Here is a 25,510-nt window from a genome sequence, read left to right as displayed (position 1 = left end):
TCCATATCCTTGAATGGTCCGTTCTTTGTGTCCATTTCAGCCTCACACTCGGCAACACGCACTCATTTAATCAAGCAGCACACATGTACTACACAGTCATAGCCCTTTTACCAGAAGGCGTCATCCTTTGACCTGATCAGGAGGCAAGCTTCCTCCTCCATTGTTTTTCCCTCCCGACACCCGCGGGTACAACCACAATTTCTAACCCCTCCAACATGGCACCGGACCATAGACTACTCGATAGTCCATTTTTTGTGTCCACTCCAGTATCGAATGATGGAACATAAGATCTAACACTTCCGGCAACAGACACAAACGGACATTGCCGGTATATGAGCACGGATCGGAACCTGAGAAGGACCGGCCCTAAGGGACCCCGGATAATAATACGAGGTAGGCGAAATCCCTGCCTCTCCTCGTCTACTCACAATTTAGTTTTGACTACATTTTAGGTTGAAATGTTTCCCGTTACCTGGTAGCCTCGCCTTTAGACTCGTCCTATATGATATGCACCTGGACCCCACTACAACAATCAGTCCGGATACATTTGTTTTGTTTTTCTGCTTAGATGTAGATTAGCATCAGACTGGCATTTTATGCCACCAAGATTTCAGAATTTCAAACTCTTAAGTTTTGCAACCTTTAAAGACTTATGGTTGTCTCTCTCCCCCTTTTCTGATGAAGTCTCTGTTGTTTAAAATACGCCGCGGGCCTATTCTTAATTGAACTGACCCTTTTACTTCAGCACTTTCCTTTTGCACGATGTTGTATATACTTACAATTCCTTTGCCCTCCAAAAGTGAGATGACAAAATTACTTATCACACTTTAGATTCCTGAGCATGTGAACAACTCCATGCCATCCTAGGAAGTCATGCATTAATCCTTCCTTACCACATGTATTGACATAACTGGGGATCTTCACAATTGGGTAAGACAATACCACAGCAGACTGTGGGGCAGCACCCTCCCAGCCTATTTTGCAGATCAAATTCACGACATTTACCTATAACTCTGCATTTGTTTTGTTTTCTTTCCCCATTCCTTTCCCCCTCCATCTACAGGTGGGATCTCCTGTCTTAATCTACCCTATACCAGCAACCATTTTTAGACACATCATGTCATGAGTGCCTGTCCAGCCCTGATGAAAGTGGTTTCATTCTGATAACACCACTGAAACCGGTAGGCTTTTTCTTCACCAAACCTTCCAGACGAGTGATAAACTTCTGAAACCCAGTGGAAGTTTTTGGTCTGTGATCCTCTTGAAGAAAACAACATGAGGACCACTCAAACTCTGAACTGAAGCCTAAAAAGAAAATTAGGAAGACTAGTTCATAGCAGATATAGGAGAGCTGAATAAAAAGACTTTGGCATCATCCAGCACTGTGTTCTAAGATGCGAAAACACAATATTCAGATTTACCTCAAAGAAACAACACCTGTGTGAACATAACGAACAAGGGTATACTCAGGTTTGAGACCCTCCCTCGGTCCTTTTAGTGCCAAGTTGTCTTAAAGGGGAACTTCTGGCCACCTCGTCCTCATTTTGTTTCCATTCTTGACTCAGCAACTTGAGGTGAGCTCCCCCTACTTGTCTCTAGCTATTTACAGTCTGCATATTGTTTTTGTTCACGTTTACTAACCAAGGCTTTTCTTTACAGTCAGTGGTGTTCCAGTTGTGTCCCTCTACGGCTTTCTCTTAATTGACTGCTCGGCTATATTTTTATATTGGCAGAGTGGTACATTATTAGGAAGAACTCTTCCCCTACACGACTAGTTCAAGTTAACTGGACCTGGTCAAGCCTAGGCTTAGCAGAGGGTGTTCTGACAGAGGTACCAGCAAATAGGTCATTGCAGTAGTCAAGTTTTGCACCTATGGTGGCTCTGGCTATTGAGACACAGTTCTGAGTAGATAGGTAGGGTTTGTCTGCATTGATCAATTTCATTGTGAATGAAGCTGAGGTTGCAGTGGCACCTAACCTGGCGTGTCATGGAGAGATTGGAATCGAGGTACACCCGCAGTGTCTTTACTAAGGGTGAGGCAGTGATTTGTGTGTTGTCTATGGTGAAGGAGATGTATTGTCTATTAAGCTTTTTAAGGGTTTCTTTGGGGCCGACTAGGAGGATTTTGGTTTTGTCACCATTAAAACAGAGCCCGTTAGCTGCCATCCAGGCTTGGATGGTGGCATAGGTATTGTGCAGTGTTTTGGCATCACTTTCATATGAGCCAGAAAGTGGGAGGAAGCCCTGAGTGTCGTCAGCATAGTTTGTGTATGCTATGCCGAGAGCGTGCAGCTTGTCGAAGAGAGGTTTAGTAATATATTGTACAAGGTGGTCGAGGTACAGGAGCTTGGTGGGACTCCTCAGTGAATGGTGGTGGGTGCCGCGCAGGCCTGCTCGAAGAAAAACCTCATGGCTCTTCCTTCAAGGAAGGAGGTGATCCTGGTAGTGGCTTAGGGCGTTAATTAAGATGATGTTGTGAGATGTCTGCAGAGGGTCTTGTGGTCCACAAGGTCAAACTCTACAGATAAATCAAGAAGGAGGAGAAGTGCTGGTTTGCATTTGTCCATTATTTTAGCTAATTGTTTTTTTAGGTCCAGTAATGCAGATTCAGTTCCGTGGCAAGGGCGGAAACCTGATTGCCTCTTTCATAAGATATCGTGGGTTCGAGGAAGTGCTGGATTTGGGAGTATGCAGCTTTGTCAAGAATTGTTAGCAGAAATGGGACTGTGGTGATGGGCCGGTAGTTGTTCTGGGAGGAGGGGGTGTATCGAAGGTTTTTTCAGAAGAGGGCATGCCCAGGCCTCTTTAAGGCATGGTAGAACAATGCCAGATGCAAAGGAGGCATTTATGAATGCTCGCAGGAATGGTGCTAAGGTGTCAGCTCAGTCTTTGATGATATTGGCGGGGCATTGTTATTACAGTGTATAGATGGTACAAATGGTCATCCCAGGTTGGACTGTGGATTTGTCATACCTTCTGCTCATTCCACCAGTGAACCCAGGTCCCTTTCAGCCCGACTGACCCCACAACCCCCACAACTCACTTCACGCAACTCTCATGATTTCCAGGGCTCACTTTGGCAATCCGGTTTGGCCCGCGGACGGGCGCAACATCGGCCCAAGGTTTGCACCCTGCATTCACGCCTACAACCTTTTCTTCATTGGCAGTTGCCCTGGAGACTAGGAAGCAGCACGCTTCGAGGAACGCATCCTCGTCGCGTTGCCATTTCCATCCATTCACGTGACCCAGAGTCTCGGTCACGTGACACGTTCTCACGTCACGTGACCAGGAAGCGTTCAGTACAAAGGCTGTAATTCGCTTTCGTACCGCGCTTCACAGCTGTTTTTTCTTTCGGAAACTCTGTTTGGCTCTTGTGATTCCTGTGTTTACTCTTGGAACCTGTACCCTGCTTCGTCTCACGGATTGTGTTTGGATTACCCTTGGCTTTGAATTGGAACTTCGAATTGTTACTTGCCTGCCGACCTCGGACCATTTTATGGACTTGCTTTTGGATTGCCCCTGGCCTTCGTCCTACTGACTCGGAATTCTACGGACTCTCCTGCTATCACGTGCTCTTGCCAAGTACTAAGTAAACCGCTCAAGGAACGAGCCCAGGTGGGGTTTCTTGGATCTGCAGTTGGCTTTCCTGCTGCTTCCGTGGCATCTTGAACCTGTCCGCGTGAGTCCTGGAACCCTTCCAAACCCCTAGGTTTCCCTCAGTGCTTCTGACAACACTTGGTAAGGTCTCTTGTTTTACCTACCTTTGCATGAGTTATTCCTGCTTGCCTGGTATTTAACCTACGTTTCTTTTCAGCTTCCTTGGGGTTTCCAGCACTCGGCGGCGTCGGACTTCTCCACCTGTGGCCTCAAGGGTTATACAGGGAGTGGAAATATACTAGTGGCGGAAACATCATGGCCGGAAAATAAGAAATCAGTGGTCTTCTACCGGGGTTTAAGTAATCCGATGAAAGACGCCCTATCAGTGGTCCCATCTTTGCCTACCCAATTTCCTGATCTTGTTGATTTGGCTCTCCAAGTGGACGCCCGACGTTCAGAACTGAGGGCCCAGGCTGGGTCTCCCTTCCCCTCAGGTACACCCACACCCGCGTCCTCTTCTGATGCCTCCGGGGAACCCATGCAGATCGGAGGGGTTAGGTCCCCTATTACTTCAAGGGAAAGAGAGAGGAGGAGAACAGATAATGCCTGTTTCTATTGTGGCTTGAACGGCCACTTCGTTAAAGAATGTCCCCGTCGACCTAAACCAAGGACTCAGGTTTTTCTCACAGCTCGACCCTAGAATTGGGGCCTGGATCGAGCGCTCTCTGTCAGACCCCAGACTCTGTTCCCGCGTTTGGCCGTGTTAGGCCCATTCAGGTACAGGCCACCCTTCAGCCTACCCCTGGCACCATCCATCCAGTCACTATCATTATCGATTCAGGAGCCACAGGGAATTACATTGATATCACCCTAGCCCGAACACTGAACTTACCTTTGGTTAACAAAATCCGACCAGAACCTGTACAAGCAGTCGATGGAACTGCATTGACCTCCGGTCCCATCAAACAACAAACCGCACCACTCATGTTAACAATCCAGTCCGTGCACAGTGAATCCATTCATTTAAATTTGATTGCCATGCACCAGTTCGGCTAATACTAGGGATACCCTGGTTACGGGACCATAACCCTCATATCAATTGGGGAACGGGTCAGGTGCACTTCGAGTCGGAGCTATGCCAGAACTACTGCCTCCCTATGGTCAGAGAGGAAGGAACACCTGCGTCAGTGTCGGGGGGGCTATCGCCCATCTCAGGGTGTCAGACGACCTTGAGTCTCCACATATAGTGGGCATGGTTGCCGCTAATGTCCCCGCGGTATACCATGATTATGCTGAAGTCTTTGACCAGGGTTCTTCCGAGATACTTCCCCCGCATCGCCCTTATGATTGTCCCATTGATCTAACCCCTGGGATCCCGGTACCTGTGGCTCATATCTATTCTCTGTCCCCATCCGAGGATCAAGCCCTTAAGGACTGTATTACGAAATCTCTACGTTTGGGCCATATTAGACCCTCCAAATCATCAGCTGCCAGTCCAATCTTCTTCGTCCCGAAGAAGGAGGGCGATCTTCGTCCCTGTGTGGACTACCGATGTCTCAATGCCATTACGGTTAAGAATCGGTATCCCATACCACTTATCTCTCCCTTATTGGACCGTCTAACCAATGCTTCCGTTTTCTCCAAACTGGATCTACGATGGGCGTATAACCTCGTCCGAATGCGTAAAGGGGACGAGTGGAAAACCGCCTTCTGTACACGATATGGTCTTTACGAATACACTGTCATGCCGTTCGGGCTCTGCAATGCCCCGGCCACGTTCCAGCATTTCATGAATGACGTTTTTTGTGATATACTGGACGTGTTCGTGGTAGTGTATTTAGATGATATACTCATATTTTCGCATAGTCTGGAACAACACGTACAACACGTCCGAGAAGTGCTCTCTCACTTGAGGAAACACTCCTTATTCGCTAAACCCGAGAAATGCCAGTTTTATGTAGATAACATCGAATTCCTAGGGTTCAACATCACACCTGGTGGCCTGGCGATGAATTATTCCAAGGTACGAGCGGTCTTAGAATGGCCAACTCCGAAGACCCTAAAGGCCCTACAATCTTTCTTGGGTTTCTCCAACTTCTATCGCCGCTTTATCTCTGGGTTCTCTTCCATAGTGTCACCGCTTACGTCTCTTACGAGCCCTCACACCCCTTTCGTCTGGACAGAGGTACACCAAAAAGCCTTTGAGGATCTAAAAATGGCCTTTACTACCGCTCCCGTATTGCAATATCCCTATTCCGAACGTCCATTCATTGTCGAGGCAGACGCCTCCTCATTTTCTCTAGGGGCAGTTCTGTCACAAACCTGTGCCTCCACTGGTCGTTTGCATCCCGTGGCCTACCACTCCCGTAAGTTTAGCTCCAGGGAGGCCCATTACACCGTTACCGAGAAGGAGCTCCTGGCGGTTATGGACGCCTTTCGGGTTTGGCGACACCACCTCCTGGGGGCGAAGCATAAGACCACTGTGTTTACCGAACATCAGAATCTGCAAGACCTAGCCTCCCTTAAGTGTGTGAATATCAGACAGGTTAGGTGGCATCAGTGTTTTGCAGCCTTCGACTTCCAAATCAGGCATCGCTCTGGCATGGCTCACGGCAAGCCTGACGCGCTGTCTCGTTCTCCTGGGGGGGGTTGCACTACCTGTCTTCCCCGAGACTCTCCTACACCAAGGAAACGTTATCTGCACCTGTACACCCCCACTGACGCTACTTGACACGATCCGTACTTGGGTACTGCAGCACCCCGATCAGGCATCAGAATGGGACCCTGTATATTATGATGGATTACCTTATGTACAAAACCGTCTAGTCCTACCCACCAGCGAAACCAGAAATATAGCCCTGGAGTGGTCCCACAACTCCCCTGTCAACGGCCACCCGGGTCAGGACCGTACTCTGGACCTCTTGAAACACTGGTGCTGGTGGCCCTCCAGGAAGCGGGACGTTGTACAGTACGTACAGACATGCTCAGTGTGTGCCCAGTGTAAACACCGCAGGGGCCAACCGGTGGGCCTCCTACGACCACTACCAATTCCACCGAGACCTTGGCACACTCTGACCATGGATTTTGTAACTCACCTTCCTAGGGTCCGGGGATTCGACACTATCTGGGTGGTGGTTGATACCTTCACTAAAATGGCCCGTTTTCTTCCCTGCCAGGGCATTCCATCAGCCCCTAAATTAGCAAACCTGTTTTTTGAGTCCATTTTTTGTTTTTTTGGCCTGCCATCGGTACTCATTTCGGATAGGGGTTCCCAGTTTATGTCCCGTTTTTGGCGTGCCCTGACCGGCCTTCTCGGTATTGAGACGCGCTACTCCTCTGCCTACCACCCAGAAACCGATGGTCAGACCGAAAGGACGAACCAGTCAATGGAACAGTACCTGCGTTGTTTGACTCTGCAACTACAGACAAACTGGTTGCAGGCCCTCCGGTTTGCGGAGTTTGCCTACAACAATGCTGTCCATGCTTCCACCGGTTCCTCGCCCTTTTATGCTTTGTATGGCCAGAATCCACGTGTCTATCCCGTCCCCGATTTCTCTTCGGCGGTCCGCTGCTGCCTGCATTCGGGATATGTCCTCTGTTCATGCGCAGACCATCACTCACCTTAGAGAGGCGCAGGCATCAATGAAGTCCCGGGCAGACGCTAAACGCGACCCAGCCCCAGTATATTCTGTGGGGTCCCGGGTGTGGTTGTCCACCCGTCACCTTCGCTTGGCGGGTTGTCGGAAGCTGCTGCCCCGTTTCATTGGTCCCTACATGGTTTCCCGGGTCATCAATCCAGTGACTTACCGTTTGGTGCTCCCGTCCTCTTGGCGCATACATCCCGTCTTTCACACATCCCTGCTCAAACCTTGCCCGGACACTTCCCGTCTTCGTTCCTCTCCTGCCCCGGTGTCCCTAGGTTCCCCTGATGTTTTCGAGGTTTCTGATATCCTGGGTTCCCGTCTCTTTAGGGGTGGCTTGCAGTATTTAGTGGACTGGAAGGGTTATGGTCCTGAGGAGAGGTCCTGGGTTTCCGCTGCGGACGTCCAACCCCCGTTTGGTGGCCCGATTCCATCGGGAACATCCTTCCTGCCCACATGGTCGTGGGCCTTTGGGGGGGGCTCTGTCATACCTTCTGCTCATTCCACCAGTGAACCCAGATCCCCTTCAGCCCGACTGACCCCACAACTCACTTCACGCAACTCTCACGGTTTCCGGGGCTCACGTTGGCAATCCGGTTTGGCCCACGGGCAGGCGCAACATCGGCCCAAGGTTTGCACCCTGCATTCACGCCTACGACCTTTTCTTCATTGGCAGTTGCCCTGGAGACTAGGAAGCAGCACGCTTCGAGGAACGCATCCTTGTCGCGTTGCCGTTTCCATCCATTCACATCACCCAGAGTCTCGGTCACGTGACACGTTCTCACGTCACGTGACCAGGAAGCGTTCAGTACAAAGGCTGTAATTCGCTTTCGTACCGCGCTTCACAGCTGTTTCTTCTTTCGGAAACTCTATTTGGCTCTTGTAATTCCTGTGTTTACTCTTGGAACCTGTACCCTGCTTCATCTCACGGATTGTGTTTGGATTACCCTTGGCTTTGAATTGGAACTTCGAATTGTTACTTGCCTGCCGACCTCGGACCGTTTTATGGGCTTGCTTTTGGATTGCCCCTGGCCTTCGTCCTACTGACTCGGAATTCTACGGACTCTCCTGCTATCACGTGCTCTTGCCAAGTACTAAGTAAACCGCTCAAGGAACGAGCCCAGGTGGGGTTTCTTGGATCTGCAGTTAGCTTTCCTGCTGCTTCCGTGGCATCTTGAACCTGTCCGCGTGAGTCCTGGAACCCTTCCACTCCCCTAGGTTTCCCTCAGTGCTTCTGACAACACTTGGTAAGGTCTCTTGTTTTACCTACCTTTGCACAAGTTATTCCTGCTTGCCTGGTATTTAACCTATGTTTCTTTTCAGCTTCCTTGGGGTTTCCAGCACTCGGCGGCGTCAGACTTCTCCACCTGTGGCCTCAAGGGTTATACAGGGAGTGGAATTATATCTCCCTGTGTGACAGTTGGGGACGGAGGTCTCACATATCTGCACGACGATCAAGGTCTAACAGGATTACAATGTCATCAATGTATGCCCCGCCAAATTCCGAATAAGGTTAGAGAATCTTATCCATCAACCTTTGGAAAGTTGCTGGGGCAACATGCAACCCGAAGGATAACACTTTAAACCAGTATAGACCTATTAGGGTGGCAAAAGCGGTCTTTCCTTTATCAAGTCCATGTAGTGGGACTTGCCAATACCCTTTGGTTATGTCTAGGGTGGACAAATAAACGGCACTACCCAATTTGTCGATAGAATCATCATTATGAGGCATTGGGTAGGTGTTGAAAGTTGAGATGTTATTTACCTTTTAGAAGTTTATACAGAACCTCTAACTTTTGTCTGGCTTTTACACTAGAACAATGAGGGAAAACTAGGGACTGGTAGATGGTTTGATTATGTTGGCCTGGAGCATTTGCTCTACTTCTTTGATGACAGTATTTCTACGGTCCTAAGGTAGTCGCTACGGTTTGAGATGTACTTCCTTGCCTGCAGGGGTGCGGATGTGATGGTATATTCCTTTCACCCTGCCGGGCTCTTCACGGAACACGCCAGGGAATTGTTCTAACAATTCAAGGAGATCCTATGGTTGATTGTGAGTGATATCAGAGGGATTAGAGTATTATTATTCACCTCTTCCGGTATCATACAAGTTAACAACTTGGCATTAGATTCAGAGGTGTTCTCCTTCCATGCTTATTATACGTTTATATGTACATTTGCGTCTTCTGGAGACGGTCTGGTTGGGCAATGTTATAGTTACACGGCCCTGTCTTGTCCCATACCTCATATGGCCGATGTCATTTAGGAATAAGCTTGTTATCTGAGGTAGGGCGAAGTACAAGGACTTTTTGTCCGATGAAAAAAGACCTAAGCAATACCTTCACATCATAAGACGCTTTCTGTTGGCTTTGTGCTCTACCAAGGTGGTCTTGTACAAGGGATCGAAGGGCTGTCATATGTTCTTTTAATCGAGAGGCTGTCTGGTACAGTGGGATTGGAGCTTCTTCCCTTTCCTCCCATATTTCTAGAAGCATATGTAAAACATTGCATACAATAATCCCAAGTATGAGAAACCAGTGGGGGCTTGAGGTGTTTTTCGTATGGCAAACAAAGCCCAAGGAATCATCTGATCCCAGTTGGATCCGTCCTTGTCAACCAGCTTCTTAACAATGGTCTTAAGGGTCTTGTTAAACCTTTCAACTAATCTGTCCATTTGGAGATGGAAAACAGACATCCTCAAGATGGTTATATGAAGTAGCTCTTTTACTTCCCCATGAGCTTACTCATAAAGGTGGTACTTTGGTCTGTTAATACTTCTTTGGGGAATCCCAGTCGAGAGAAGAAGGGAAGTAAATACTTGAGTAGCTGCTTAGTGGTATTATTGCGCAAGGGAAATACCTCTGGGTATCGGGTGGCATTGTCAAGTATCACTAACACGTATTTGTTCCCTAACTTAGATTTTTCGAGGGGTCCAATGATGTCCATTCCAACCCTCAAAAATGGTACTTCGATGATGGGTAATGGATTTAAGAGGGCTGGTGGTGGTAAGTGAGTACTGGTACGCTGACATATTTCACAAGTCTGGATGAAATGTTTCGTGTCTACCTGTATTCCTGTCCAGTAGAACTTGTTGGCCAGGTGAGCCTGAGTTTTGGCTCGACCTAAATGTCTTCCTGTAAGAAGTGAGTGTACAATCTCAGGCACTATCGGTTTGTGACTTCGGGGCACCACTAGCTGTATTCTTGGTATCCCTTCTGAAGTAACATCCTCTCTATACATAAAAAGAAAAATGGCCCTCCTCCTTTCCAACCCTCAGATTCAAGTACAACCTGTAGGAAGGCATCAGCGAGTAAGGTATCGTTCTGCTGAGCAAAGGCCAAGTCAGGGAGTATGTCAGGACTTTTGTCACGGATGGCTGTGGGTTGGATAGAACTAGCTTGGGCATCGGCTTCCCCAAAGCCTAAAGCACCTCTGTCAGTAGCATCTTTCTCAGCCTCTTCTCTAAGGATAGGCAATGTAAGGGAGCATGGTATCACAAGTGTGACACTGATACAAGATTTACAAGTTGCAAAACCCATATTATCTTTTTGGGGTTTGGAGAAACTCCTATTCTGTCCTATAGCTAAGGTGGGAGTAGTCTCTGCTATCAAACAATAAAGAAAATACAGTCCTAGTCTATGTCAAATCAAAATTGCCTATACTAACACAGCATAATGCCTGCCCTATCTCTTATACAAAAAGTGTGTAAAGGGAAATATGTATGCAAAGGAAAGTCAGTGTTATAACATAATGTTACCCCTAGAGTAAATACTCCGTTAGGAAATGCCAGCCAGAAGCCTAGGAAATCTCAAATTGAATTCCGTAGTGGAAAAACACTAACCTGTTCGGGTGTCAATGGATCTGGAGCTGCAACGGTCGTCGGAAGGATCCCCCCGAAACTCCTGCTCCCCCCTGTACCAAATAATAAGAATTGGTAGGGGAGAACACGAATCCCAGGGAAACCCTCTGGGGGAAAAAAACCCTGGATGACAGGAATCCTTCGTCTTGCTGAGGATGATCACTTGCTTCGGAAATGGTGGAACTTGGGGTCCCTCGTTCCTTAGGTAGCAGCGTGAACAGGAGATCTATATTATGAGAGGCACAGGTGAGTGGGAGAAAGGAGACTGAGGAGATGGTACATGAAATGCAGGTATCGAGTCTGATACTAACGTCGGGTCTGGAAACGTGACAACCGTGGGAATGTAACTTCTCCGGCCGTTTACGGGGGGAGAGTCCAACACAGAGGAATGTGACTGAAAAGGGAAGAATGGTAAGTCTGAATAGAAGGAAGAAGGGAGAACCTGTTCTAACCTAGGAATACACTTACTTCCGCTAGGCGGATGGGTTGCCCTATACAGAGAGCATAGTGATTGGCTCGGCTGGTCGGGACGAGGGAGTTCTCGAGGCTGCTGGAAGAAAGGGAAGGGAAAGGAGCGAAACAAGGGAACGTTAATACAGGACAGAAATTAGAGAAAGCAGTTGGACTTGGGTAGTTTCTATTCGCGAGCGAACTTACAGAGCACCACTAATAGTAGTAGTGACGCATCGGAACAGAGTTCCGGATTCCTTAAAAGGGGTCAGATGATCAGTCACGTGATCTTGATGACAACGTGCAACGACTAGCCCGTTGACACAGGTTCTTCTTGTTTTCCCCGTTTCTCCTGGAAACAGAACCCCACACAGGGACCAATGACGCCGTAGTTGCCAACGGCGAAACAGTGTGACACATAAATCAATGAATCAATGTGGCTTAGTCAGCTCTCCTTTCCACGTTGGACAACACAGAGTAAGGTGGCCCCTGTAAATAGGATGACACACTCTAGCTCAGGTTCTCAAAACAAAGGCAGTTCAAAACGTGGATCGAGGCCCGCTTGGCCTTCCATGTTAAAGTCACTTACTCCAGCTTTCAAAAGTTCTTTCACAGTTCAACAAAAGTTCACGCAGGTCTCCTTCGGCTGGGCTCAGACCTCTCAAAGCAAAAGGTTCACATAGGTCTCCCTCGGTCGGGCTTGGACCTTTCAACCAAAAAGTACCTGATTCAAAGTAGATCTCCCTCAGCCAGGCTCGGACCTCGCAATCACAGCACTTGCAGGGGTTCCCTTCCCTAAGCTTTATTCACATTCGTTAGGGGTTCCCTTCCCCTAATTTATCACACTTCTGGACTCCCTCAGTCGGGCACAGACCGTTCACTGATGTGGAAGACTTTCAAATGTGCAAAGCTTTTACTATAGACCTCCGCAGGACCACTTTGACTTTCTCTTCAGCTCACACTTTTGTTTTATTTACCCCATTGTCTCTTGGTAGTTCAGTAGCATAAGCACAAATGTTCATAGAAATCTTTCACTTAAAGTAGTTTGTTAGTTGTTATAACAAGATATCACATATTTCGCTGAGACTTTCAAGTGGGCTACTTCCTGTTGGCCGACCACTCCGCTACTCTGTCACTGGCTTCACAGTTATCAGTAATTTAAAGTTCAGCACTGGTCTGCCTTCCTTCGTGTCTCATCAGCATGCACGCAGCCTTCAATTGTGAGATATACTGTCGCAACTTCAATCTTTTCTTAACACACCGGCCTTTCATGTAATTCGCGATCTAACCGGCTGTGTGAACTCCTTTCTTGTCTTTGCGGCTTTAATTCATGAGTCAAGGTTAATAGCAGAGGCTTGGCCTCGCCTCCGCAACCCTGTCGTTCACCTGGAAGGGTCGCTGGCATCCTTGAAACACAATGCAGTCTTGTCTGGGATTTGGCCTTCTCCGTGTATCTTTCACGGCTCCTCAGAGGCAATGACCTCTTGCAGAGATCTCCTGGGTTTCCCTACCCTTTTCATTCGTCCCTCGATCGGTTGTTCTGCTCCAGTGGGTTCGCCTTTGCCCCAGAAGATCTGCTCCTTCTCCTGTTCCACCTTGCGCATAGTGTGTCTCTATGCTCTGCCTTTTATCTGTGTGGGGAGAGCTAATGGGTACCAGATGTTTGTGATTAAAGTCAAGTTCCTGACTTTGCCTGACCCGAATAGCGGGACATGTCCAAAATAGGATGGGACATGGGTACGGGAAAAGAGGGAATACCACGTCTCATCATAGGTTGCCCCACCCCCACTTGCTAAAGACCCCCTACCCAGGTGATCTTGCCCCACTGGTAAACCCTCAGGGTCTGGATCCAAAGGCGATGGCTGTGCCCTGGCCACCTGAGAGAGAGATCCCCGGGGACTAGCAGGTGAGACACCCTTTGGTTTCTCACAGCAACACCACTCTTTCAAGTATCCCCTGGGCTATGTGATCCCCTGTTTGGATCTGAAAGGCCTCTTCTCCATGGCTATGGAATAATATCTTTACATCCCCTCTAAAATCAGGATCAATCACCCCAGCCAGGACACTGATGCCAAACTTCCACGCAAGTCCTGACTTGGGTGCCAACCTGATGTATGTTCCGGGAGGTGGAATAAGAACAAGATCAGTAGGGATGAGACGTCTTTCTTTTGGCGGGATGGTTTCAGTCCAGCTACTACAACGATCGAACCCAACAGACCCTTTAGTGGCCACTCTGTGGTTGGTGGCTCTATCACTTAACTTCCAGTATTTCAGGGTCCCCCAACTCGTTCCTGTTGAGTTGCATCCCACTCATTACACCATATGTGAGACATGCATGGTATCGAGAGAGACACAGACTCAAAGGTGTTAGTTTCCAAACCTTTGTTTAATAAGGTTCCTGGGTTGGTGTAATGCCTAACTAGCCCTAACTCTAAAGGGATGGATCCCTTAACTGATGTTTCTAAAGGCCTTCGATGTCTGATAGTTCAAAATAAAGGTCTGTCTGTGTCTGAACCTAATCCTTCCCTCACTCTTTAGAAAAATGTAATAGGAAGTCTTTGAAAAAAAGGAAAAACAGTAGTTCAACAGAAAATAGTAAACCAAGGTTGGTTTTAGGTGGTCTTCTCACCAGTTGTAGTTTGGTCAATGTCACAAAAATGAGTTTAATCAAAAAGGACTGTTCGTAAGATCTTCTCCACAAAGCCCATGCAATATTCTCAAATACCTTCAGTGTCTTTGGTTCCTTTGAGCTCCCTTGCCCAAGCTTCAACTTGTCCACGTTGCAAACACCACAAAAGAAATATAACAGTTCCTTTTGAAACTTCTCAGGGTTCCCTTTCCCAAGCTTCAATCCTTCCAGCACTACAAAATAACAAGTCTCCAACTCTGCTAGGCCTCTCAGGGTTCCCTTCCCCAAGCTCAGACCCATTCAGTTTCCAACACAAACTCCGTTTTGTCAGGATGTACTTTACATTTCCTTCAATATTTTGAAATAAGAGGTATTCCACTTTGTTAGGCCTCTCAGGGTTCCCTTCCCCAAGCTTATGCCCCTTTTTGGTTTCAAACACAAGTTCAGCTTGTCAGGATGTACCTTTCCTTTTATACACAGTTCTTTCATACACACTTCAGTTGCGGGGTACAATCAGAGACTTTCAAAACCGCATGATTGCTTGCTCCTTCTAGGTGTGACCACTCTGATCTGTAAACCCTCTCTATATTCCTTGCTCTTCCTTTTACACCTTTCACCTCCAGCACCCCTTCTTGTTTTACTTTGCTTCTTCCTCGTGCACACTTGCACCTTCCCTTTGCTGTTTCTTTTTTCGACTGTGCACTCTTGCACCTTCCTTTGCTTTCTTATCCTGCCTCTTGTGCACCTCACATACTTTCGTGCACCCTTGCACCTGTCTGTTTATTTCTCGTGCTTCCTGCGCACTTGTGTTACGTCGTCGCGTGACTCACGGTGCCTCAGTTGAGGCCCGGGTGCCTTGCGGGTGTACGACCGCTGGTGCTTGCGACGCCTTCCCACCCATAGGTGGACCACTGACCTGGATCCCGGTGCTCTCACCCCCACCCACATTTCGGCAGGCTCCTCCTGCTCTTTGCCAACCTGGCGGGGGTCCAGATCTTTAGGGTACAAGGCAGCTGGACCGCGTCCATGTTTGCCTCACCATCATTTCCACGCCAAGGCCAGGCAAACACCTGCGTGCATTCCGCACAGCGTTGCATAGCAACCATGTCAGCATACATAAAAGCAGGAAGTAGACTCCGTTTGGCACGTCTCAACACTCTTGTTGCTCGCTCCTGTTTCTTTTCCTCTGTGCATCCTTTCTGGATGTTTCCTTGTCTCTTGCCTGTTCCCTGCTCTGTCTTGTAGCTCTCTGCCTTATAGCTCCCTGCCTTGTTGCTCTCTGCCCTGTTGCTCTCTGCCTCCTTCTTGCTTGCCATCTTCTTCCTTGCTGCCCTGTGATTGCTCCTTGCCTTGCCTCTGCCCTGTCTTGCCATCTATTGTGTTATTTCTGGATTCCCAGTCTCAGTGCCTTACACTGTTTTTGTACAACGTAAAAAATATTGGGTTATCCATTCCGTGGTGCAAGAAGTATTGTCCTGTCTCCTGCCACCTGGTACATTGACTGGGTAGGCGGTTACAGGGCAGTGCTTTTACGCTCTTCAGTTCCTGTTCTGCCTTCAAGGAACATCGTGGTGGATACCACTCCCCGAACTCCAAGATCAGGTACGCGCCAGCATTCCCTCCAGCGTGACAACTTGACACACTGTCCTCTATTTAGCGTGCACACTTTGCACTCTTTAAAAGTCTTTATTTTACTTTTCCTTCTTTGCCCTCTTCAGATGCTTTTCTTTCACTTAAAACTTCTTCTGCGCCACTAGCGCAACTTTCTTCTTTCTCTTCCATGCCACTAGCGCAACTTCCTTCTTTCTCTTTCTCTTATTCTGATTATTTCTTACGCTTTCTGTCCTTTGTACACTTTATCCACTTTCCGCTCTGCGCTGCTTTAAAATGGTGTCTTTCTCCCGCTCCACTTCAGTCAAACGCACGCTTCCTCTGACTGACTGGGCAGCGTTGCGTTGACAAGTGGTCCCTCTGGATACACGGGGTTGAGGTCAGGGTCTCACCACTTGCCCCTCAGACGCCCATGGGACCGGGACACGTCCCAGGGGAACTAGCATTTTACGTAACGCCACCAGCAGGATACAGGCTGCCTTACACCAGCTCCTTGGAGACACGACTCCCTAGCCATGCTGCAGCCTCTCACAAACACCGGGCTAGTGTCTCGGCACGCCGTTCTCCTCCAGGCTTCAAATCCTGCTGCTCTCTGTTCCTTGGCATCTCTGGTTCTGGCAGCATCCCCAGCTCGCTCTCCTCCTTGTTAAAAACCACACCTTTTAAAGTTGAAAAAACAGTCAAGTGGAGTCAGGTGTGAATGGTCATTATTAAATGCCTGACTCTGCCTCACTCTATTAGTGGGACAACTTGAGCTCTTTCTATAGTAGGTTTGCCTTGCTTTCCCCATGTTGTTTCTATGGGTAAACATCACTGATCGTAGTTGCCTCCTCCTCGTCTCAGTATTTGTTGGAAATGGGGAGGGGGAGATGGGGTAAGATCGAAAATACATCATGAAGGCTGAGGGAGAGTGGGTTGGGGTATTACTGGGAATGGGGGAATACCATGTCTCACCGTGGGGTACCCTCCTTCCAATCCCTCGTGACCCTCCACTCATGTGATCCTCACTCGCTTGTCCTGTAAGAGGATTCAATTCAACACTACAGCTAAGTCAATGCCTAGTCTGGGATACTGAATGGAAACCCTTATTGATATATCTTTATGTCCAGTTCATGAGTTCTGGATGACTACCCCTATATAACACCCCTCTCTTGGAATCCCCCTGACCCCACTGAGCCAAGAAGTAGTTCTGTTTTGCAAGTTTAAAAGGTTTCTATTTGAGAATTTAAACAATATATATATATCACACTTTTATAATGAATTAATAATTGAATATCACACTTAATCTGAGCAGGAATCAATAATGGATAGCCTGGCACTAGCACACTTCTTTATAATCAATGATGAGTGGGTATAGGGTGGATAAGATAGCAACAATACTTTTATGGTTTCAAATAGATGCAATGTGGAAGGAAAATGCAGTACAGAAAATAACTTGGTAGGATTTCAGCAAAAGACAATGTAATCACTTTCCTGGACAATTCACCCCCCCTTTATGCAATGTAAGGAGATGAAGCTGAGAGCACCCAGTTCTTAGGAATGCAATCAAATAGAATTCAGTTCAATTCCCCCCCAGCAGCTTATACAACAGATAGAAGTTTTGAAACATAGGCAAAATGCTTTGAATATGGTGACAATGCAGTGAGAAATATGCTGAAAATGCTTTTAATTCCCTTTAGGAGGTTCAGGGTGAGTGAGAGATACTAGGGATGAGTTCGGGCTCACTTTAGCAATGATTCAGAGATGGTGATTAAGAGGCAAACGAATTTTTAGCAAGGAAAGAAATGACTGCTGATGGTTACATGTGGCTGGATTTTAACCAAATCAAGTTCCTAGCACAATCGGTTACGGAGTTATGAACGATTTTGTGAAGGTTGTTTTTCGGATTTGAAATTTTAAAAGTTCAAAGCGACATGTTACAGCTTTGCAGCTGCAGAATTGACAAATGACAGTGGTGCAGCTTTACAAATGACAGATGACAGTTAGGAGGCAGTTCTGGTTAGATTAAAATAGTTTGGATTAGATTATTTTAACTAAGAGATTGGTTCTGCACAGTTCTGCTAGGTACTCACAATATATTTTTGAAATAGGCCTCGCCACGGATCTGGTCAGGTTTTGGACTGGACTCCGGTTCTGGTCTCGGCACTTCACAGTGATCTGGGTCAGCTCTCTGGTTCTGCTAACAGCGGTCTGGGTCACTCTGGATCTCTGGCCTCTGGTTCTGGATACTGCTCTCCTTTCTCTGGGTACAGCACTGCTTCTGGATCTTTCTGGCACAGGGTTTCAGGCCAGAATCAACAGCTGGGTCTGGCTGTGAATAGTCTACAAATGATTTTTGGGCCTGCTGACAAATACTTTTGCTTGCAGTGGGCCTTCTTGGTTCAAAGTTCTGTAGTCTCTGTTTAGCTTGGAAGTCTAAGTGTAGGATCTCTGGATGTGAAGTCGTCGGTCAGCATGCTCCGCAGCAAATGGAATTGAATGTCTCTACCTGTCCCAGCAGTCTCTTTTTATGTGTTATGAAAGTGGGTGTGTGCCTGGGCCTAGCTAGCCTGCCCCTTTCTACTTGTCATTAGCCCAATTCTCCCCTCTCCCATGATTGGGGGAAGGAAATGTGAGTCAGAGTGATGCTGTAGGTTTTATGGGTCAGAGGATCCTCCCCTGGTCAGTTTGCCCACAAATCTATATTTGATTCAAATACATATTGCACAGATACACAGTGGTTTAAAATTACATTCACCCATCACATATCACATGAGTTATACTCTGTTTAAACTCGGCTCTTCCTGAGGGCTTGCATTCAAAAATGGCAACTTATTTTCGATTTTAGTGGGTTATGCAACCTTGGTTCTTCATTAAAAGTTATACACATATACACAGGCTGTCCATACCTACTCCAGTAAATTCCCATATCTATAGCTTAAACACAGAGTATGTGGTGTCAATAAATAGCAGGGTTTTGCCCCAGAACATCACACAAATTGGAGTTTGGGCTTGAATCGAAAGTACGTTTTTTAAATTAAGGCTCTCAAAGTTATACATTCCCGTCATTTGATTACAAAGAGTTATCAGTGTTTCTGTAAAATATATATTTTGCTTTCAATTCAGTTCTCAGAGTGTTGGAGTCCGCCTCCAAGACTTGGGTGGGTCAGTGACCATGCCTCTGCTGGCAGGCAGGCTTTTGTTGACAGGAAACAGTCAAAATCAACATATTCTATTCAAGTGCAAGAGCCTATTGTGTGGTCTCCAGGAGGCTGAGGTCAGCAGACCAGGGGGTCACTTTGCATTTGGTTATTATGACCATGTGATATCCTGGGCTGTGGTGTGAATCTCTTGAGGTGAGAGGGTTTCCCAGGCTTCTGGCCTCTGGGAACAGCAGGTGGCTAATTTTTGATTAAAATGCAGCCTTTGAAGTCAGCTGAGTCAAATTCCTTTGTCAGCAACTGCACTCAGTTCTCCTGTCAGAGTTTAGACCGCTAGCGCCGCCTTGAGGATTTTGTTGGTACTGCATCCATTTTTGGGATCTTTCTTGGATTAATGCATTCCAAACAGGAATGGTTCTTACATGGTAGTAAATAATCCTTGCTTAACATTGTTTTGATGGGGCTCCTTACAGTAAAATGGTTATGTGGAACCCCACAAAAGGGTTGAATCTTTAAAGTGGTCCGATGAGCCACGATTTCAGCAACTTTTTGACATCAGTAACAGTGGATTTTTTTAACAAAGATCTTTCTTTACACTGGTGGGTGGCAAGTTAGGTAACCATTTTGGTGTGCGCACAAACTGCGTGGTTCTCCTGGATTCTGGCGCACATGTGGGCTTTTTGGCCATCTTGGATTTTCTAAGCCCACAGCACCAAATGTTGCAGCATGATAGCTCAAACGTGGGTCAGGACACCCAACAGTCCACCCCCAGGTTCGGGATCCATCCAAAAGCAGTGGCCATTCCCTGGCCACCCGAATCGAAGATCCTGAGGGAGTAGGTGGGAGAATACCATCAGGTTTCTCACATGGGGCTAGCAGACATCCACACGCCTGGTGCCTTCCCTAGTATCATGCGCCACTCCGGGATCTCCTCACTGGAAGTATTGAGTGTGCAGGAGGAAGTGGGCGGAGGCCTCGCATGCCCACAAATTCACCACTGGCAGCCCAGATCAGCTACAGCAGCATCTGCCAGCGCGCATATGCCGTCTTCTGTTGTACAGCGTGGATGCCGGCACAGCCCCTGGGTACTAGGATGCAGGCAGCGTGCCATGCCCGGAAACATGGTTCTGGAGACGGTCGAGCAGGTGTCGGCCACATGGATGATATTCCGTAGTGGTAACTGCTCCATCGCCAGTGTTGGGTCAGGGAGTGCCACATACTAATGTGAGACCCCCCCCACCCGATGAGTAAATGCCACACAGAGACCTCTTAATAGTATCAGGCTCCCATGTTCATGGATGACCTTGTGACACAGGACTGCTCCTTTTATTACCAACACACCATGACGTGTCACGCCATAGCTCCCTTAAATGGGCACTCCCCACATACATAACTGCATGATTTCTGCTTCCAATTGCATGTTGAAACTTGTAGTTTCGTTTTTCCCATTGTAAGGATGTGCCTACCACTCCCAGCATGCGTACGAAAAAAAACCAGGACTAGCTTGAAGAAAGTGACATGTAACTGGGAAACTTGTCAGCTATGTATAGCACCTGCATGCAGTGCTTTAAGTGGGATTAGAAATCGAGGGGGGCTCTCCTTATGGGGTGTGATCTAAGTACACCCATACTTAGGCCACACCCTCTAAGGAGAGCCCCCCTCACCTGAAGCGGTGGGGGGGGGCTTGCTGGTAAAAAGAGTAGAGATGGGACTCACTAGCATCATTAACTTTGATGCACTCAGCCCCTCCTGGGCGCACCAAAGGTCTGACACCAGTGTGCCCCAGCCCGCACGCAGTAGGCAGCCCTTTCATTCAAGGAGCCGCGTGGTGCAACACTTTAACCACAGGCTCCTTGAATGAAAGGGCTGCCTGTTGCTGATGGCTCTGTACTCAGAAACAGAAGGAGGGCTGGACTTCCCAGCTCTCCTTTTGTTTTCGAGTAAAGTCCTCACGCAGCATGAAGGCAAGGTGCATTCTTTGTAAGGCTTTTTCAATGGTTAATATGAAAGTAGAGGTTGGTAGAAGCCTTTCTCTCTGTAAGGGAGTCCTGTTTTCCTGTCCCCAACGCAACAATATGTCTGCTACCAGATTTTTGGTTCCTGGGATGTAAGTCAGTAAAAAAACGATATTGAGAAAAGAAATGGGCCCACCGTGCTTGCCAACTATTTCTTCAATCAGTAGATTCCTGTGATCGGTTCGTATTTGATCACTTCAGGGGCTACAAGCAGAATATGACGCCACTTGGTATAAGCTAGTTTGATTGCGAGTAGCTCTTTTTCTAATACGTAGTAGTTTCTTTCTGAGTCTGATAGTGTCTTGGAGAAAAAACAGACGGACGGGATGTTCTTGATCATCTTGACGTTGCTTAAGAAAAATAGCCTTCTTACGGATTTGCATTTGGTGCTGCAGATCGGTGCAAAACACTTCATCTGAGTGCTCAACAAGGGTGTTGGCAAGCATGTTAAGTTCAGGTTCACTGAAACCTGGCTTGTGGCGATGTACTGCAGGTTGCCTTGCGGACATGTCTCTCAGTGTTGGTAGCTGCTCAGGTTTTCACTCACACTCCTGTGCACCGAGGATTCCAATGGATTGTGTTTTTGTAATGGCCGCTGGTACATTTCCTGTTCTGGCGATGATGTTATTTCTGGTAACGGTAATACCAGAACAGTAATACCAGAAATAATAATGAGCCCCTGCTACACCAGTGAACCAAAGAAATTAAAGTGAATAACCCAAAGACCCAAGTAAAAACCAGTTACAGAAGAGGGCACAAGGGTGACAGAGAGGCCTAAGAAAGTAGGTGTTAATAAAACACCATCAACTGAACTTTTGTGAATGAATGCAGAGCGACAAAGCCTCAAAATCTGGAAAGGGTGTGTAACAAGTAATGGCAGAGCCAACAGGCTGAGAAGGAAAGCCAGAAGATTGTAAAACTACACATCAAAGCCAAAAGGCTGAAAGTTAGGGATCCTGGTTGCGTGACCTGTAAGGGTTGGACCGTTTGGTCTGCCAACTATGCATAGACCAGTGAGCCCTAGATATTGCAAATCAAAAGACATTGTGGTGATGAAGAGAAGGTCCTGGGGAAGGCAACCCTGAGACCTGAGAAGCTACATTGTGTGGTCTTGAGAAACAAAGCCTCAAGACCGTTTTTGTGTTTGTGAACTGTGGTGCTTGAAACTTGGGGAAGTGAACCCTGAGGATTGGTTATGAACCATATTGAACTATATTACTGTAAACTACAGAAAGGTGATCTTGACACTTTTTGGTGAAACTTTTGTATACTTGGGAAAGGGGAGCTGAAAAGAAGATGCAAGCTGGAAGAAGCTCAGAACTTTGCGCTGAACACTATTTCTATTGACTTTGACATTCATACACTTTTGTTGGCTTTAGTTGTGAGGCCAAGGATAGGTTTTGGACACAGACAGACTTTTAAGTTGAACTCTTTGAAGCAGACTTTCCTTAATTTCATGAAGGTAGGGAAATCGTACCTTAGTTTAGGGCAAAATAGACCTTCTACCATCCTAACATTTGGCTTAATAAAGTATTTTGCTTTGAACTTTAAGTCTGTTGTCTGCGTCTTGCCTCTTGATACCCTTACACTTTCAGATTACCTGGTATATTCCCCTGCCTGCAATCATTATACAATTTCAGCTGCCTTGTTGTACTAGCCTGCCAGGACTTCTCTTTAAGGTTTTCAGATCACCTGGTATACTCTCCTGCCAGAGTTCTTTGCACAATTTCAACATGTATTGCACAGTTCTTTGATATAATTTCAACTGCCTGGTGTACTCGCCTGCCAGGACTTCTTATGTGTTTCACAGTTCCTTGATACACCGCAATAGCATATACCATAAGGTCCTTGGTATATCTATCTGTGGTAATAGTTGCTAAAACATAGTTACTCAAACTTCTACCCCGCATTGGCATCTAATGCATCTGAACTTGTTTGGGGTTTATCTTTGCTCTTTGCCTGGTCTGCTTTTAAACATTCTTATGATTGGGTGTTGAATTTGTACTTTTCCTTGACTGCATTTAAACAAACTGTATTTTCTGCATTAGCACTCTTGTACCATTCAATTACTTGTAGGTGCGCTTGTCGGAATGCCCTGGGGCCCCCAGATGTTTTGGGCAGAATCAGTGGCTTTTTCCAGCATCTCCGAAGCTGCTTGTGCTTCTACTATGTGGCTTCTTCACCTGCCTTCCAGTTTGAAGTGTGCAGTTGATCCTCCATGGTAATGAACGGCTTTGCGGTCACATGCCAGATTTCCCTCTCGGCCCTGTGTGGAGAATGCTATCTGGTAGAGCGGACCCACATCTAGGAGCTCCTATGCAGCTGCCGGTGTCTCCACGGCATCTCTTTCTCACATGCAGCATCTCTTCTCCCGTCCTGGCGGCCTTCTCCGTTTCCCCACCCTTGTCGGTGTGCCTCGCATTCTGGAGCCTCAGCGTGGATGGCAACATCTCCTCCTGCATTGCTTGCTCCTGCACGGCATGTCTCAATATCGCGGTTGCCAACTTTAAATGTCCCGCTCAATAAAGGTTTGGAAAAACAACTAGTCTGCATGTTGTGCTTTGTGCACCTACCGCTTTGCACAAACTCCCTTGTCCTGCTCCTTGTCTCAGTACCTGGGTGGTTTGGGAGTTGGAGTCTATGAATGTCTTTGGGCTTTTAACTTCCAAATGTTTTTTCTCATGGATTTCACATAAAGGTACATTTAAACCAAAAGGTGTTATGTGTGAGTTGTGGGTGTTTGGGTGAAAGGTGGGGGCCTGACTGGAATGACAATATGCCAGCAAGAACTCGGGTATCAGAGGGTCTTCCACATGGGGAAGGGGGGAACACTGTGACTTTACCAATGAAGCCAAAACAACTCCCCGGTAGTTGTCCCCGGTAGTTGTCTCCTACCATGTGATCCTCCCTCATATTACCACCCCCAGGGTCAGGATCAGGTAGGTAGGAGGTCACCACCAGGGAATTTGTGCTGACTCCATAGGGGTCATGTGACGGAGTCCGTCCCTTTCTGGGAAGTAAAATATGGGCATTAGCCTTCTGGAAGACCAGGAAGGCACAGAGATAGGGGCTTTCCTCTAATGTTGATGACTCTTTTTGGTGTTACCGAGGAAACGTCTCGAGGGGAGGAAAGGCCGGAGGACGACGGTTACGCCTGGGCGTATTAGACGATCCGGGGAGAAAAAAGAAAAGAAAAGAGATTCCTGTTGTTCGTCCTGAGGTGCCGTTGCACAAAAGAAAGTCTACGTTCGAGTTATTACGGCGACCGGTTGTCGCCACATAAAGTTTCAGAGCCGAGAGATTGACGAAACACAGCGGCGGCATCGGTGATTACAAAGTAGCCGAAGGGGGCGTGTGCTGCTAAAAAAAAGAGGATTATCGTTGTAATTCTCAAAACCTACGTATTGGCTCTGAGTTTCATTCATGTTTTAAGTACTAACTTGTCACAAGTGGTGTCAGAAGTGGGATTCTGAGAACGTCATGGAGGACCTCATTAAGACCCTTTCTGAGGGACAACAGATGCTACAACAAGCCATACAAATGCAGAATCAGCAAGCACAAGCAGATAGATTAGCATTCCAACAGGCCTTACAAATGCAACAAGCGCAGTTGTTGGAAGTCACAAATATCAGAAATAATCCTCAAGTCCCTACTTCCGTTCTACAAAAATACTCAGCAGGAGAAGACCCTGCACATTTCTTCGTGAACTTCGAGAGGGTTGCCAGAAATGCCCAATGGCCGGCCGAGAGATGGTGCCACTACATCGCACCATTGATGACCGGTGAGATGCAGTCAGCTTACCAGACAGCAAATCCCACGGGGGATACCACTTATGGAGATATGAAGAAGGTGGTTCTAGAACGTATGGGACAAGATGAGGAGACTTATCGTATCAAGTTCAGAGAGGTTAGACTGGGAGAAGGGGAGACCCCCAGACAGATGTTCTACCGAGTGAAGGAACTGGCTGAGAAGTGGTTACAACCCACTATGTCCGCACCGGCTGAGATTTTGGAAAAGGTCATCTTAGAGCAATTCATAGAAGGACTACCCGGCCCAGTACAACGATGGGTCAAACAACACCATCGATTGTCATTGTTAGAGGCAGTAGAAGTAGCGGCGGCGTATCAAAAGGCAGGACAGGGCCGGGTGTTGACCTCTGCTCCTAGTTATAAACCACACGTCGTGGTGAATAAACTTACACCCCAACCAAGATGGCCTCATTCTATGTTGAGGAAACCCGAAGGGGAGAACGTACGGATCAGACCTAGCAGTGAGGGACCCTCGAACTATCGTACAACGACAACGTCTATTCGAGGCCCACAATGCTTCGATTGTGGAGAATGGGGGCATCTCGCCAGATTCTGTCCAAAGAAACCGAAACCAGAACCAATGGATGTGAGTGTTCTAGAATCTATGAAGGAAAGAGACTACCCGGAAACTATACACGGAAGACAGTCTCAATATCTATACACCTGTGAGGCGGAGGTCGACGGGAAGCCTACCACTGCCCTAGTTGATTCCGGAAGTCTACAGACAGCGGTGACTGCAGACCTGGTAGGTGAAGGTC

General features: G+C 47.4%; 1 long non-coding RNA gene across 1 annotated transcript; it reads left to right on the top strand.

The window, feature by feature from the left end:
- Nucleotides 1–299: 299 nt before the first annotated feature.
- LOC138520658 (uncharacterized) lies at nt 300–23,485 on the top strand. Its single transcript, XR_011282844.1, has 2 exons — nt 300–393; nt 23,020–23,485. It is a non-coding gene; the product is annotated as an uncharacterized lncRNA (long non-coding RNA).
- The last annotated feature ends 2,025 nt before the right edge of the window (nt 23,486–25,510 follow it).

The sequence above is a fragment of the Ambystoma mexicanum genome, chromosome 13, assembly GCF_040938575.1.
Source record: "Ambystoma mexicanum isolate Mex_15411 chromosome 13, UKY_AmexF1_1, whole genome shotgun sequence".
NCBI lineage: Eukaryota > Metazoa > Chordata > Amphibia > Caudata > Ambystomatidae > Ambystoma > Ambystoma mexicanum.
The sequence above is the reverse complement of the archived record's forward strand: the minus strand, read 5'-3'. Positions and strand labels throughout refer to the sequence as shown.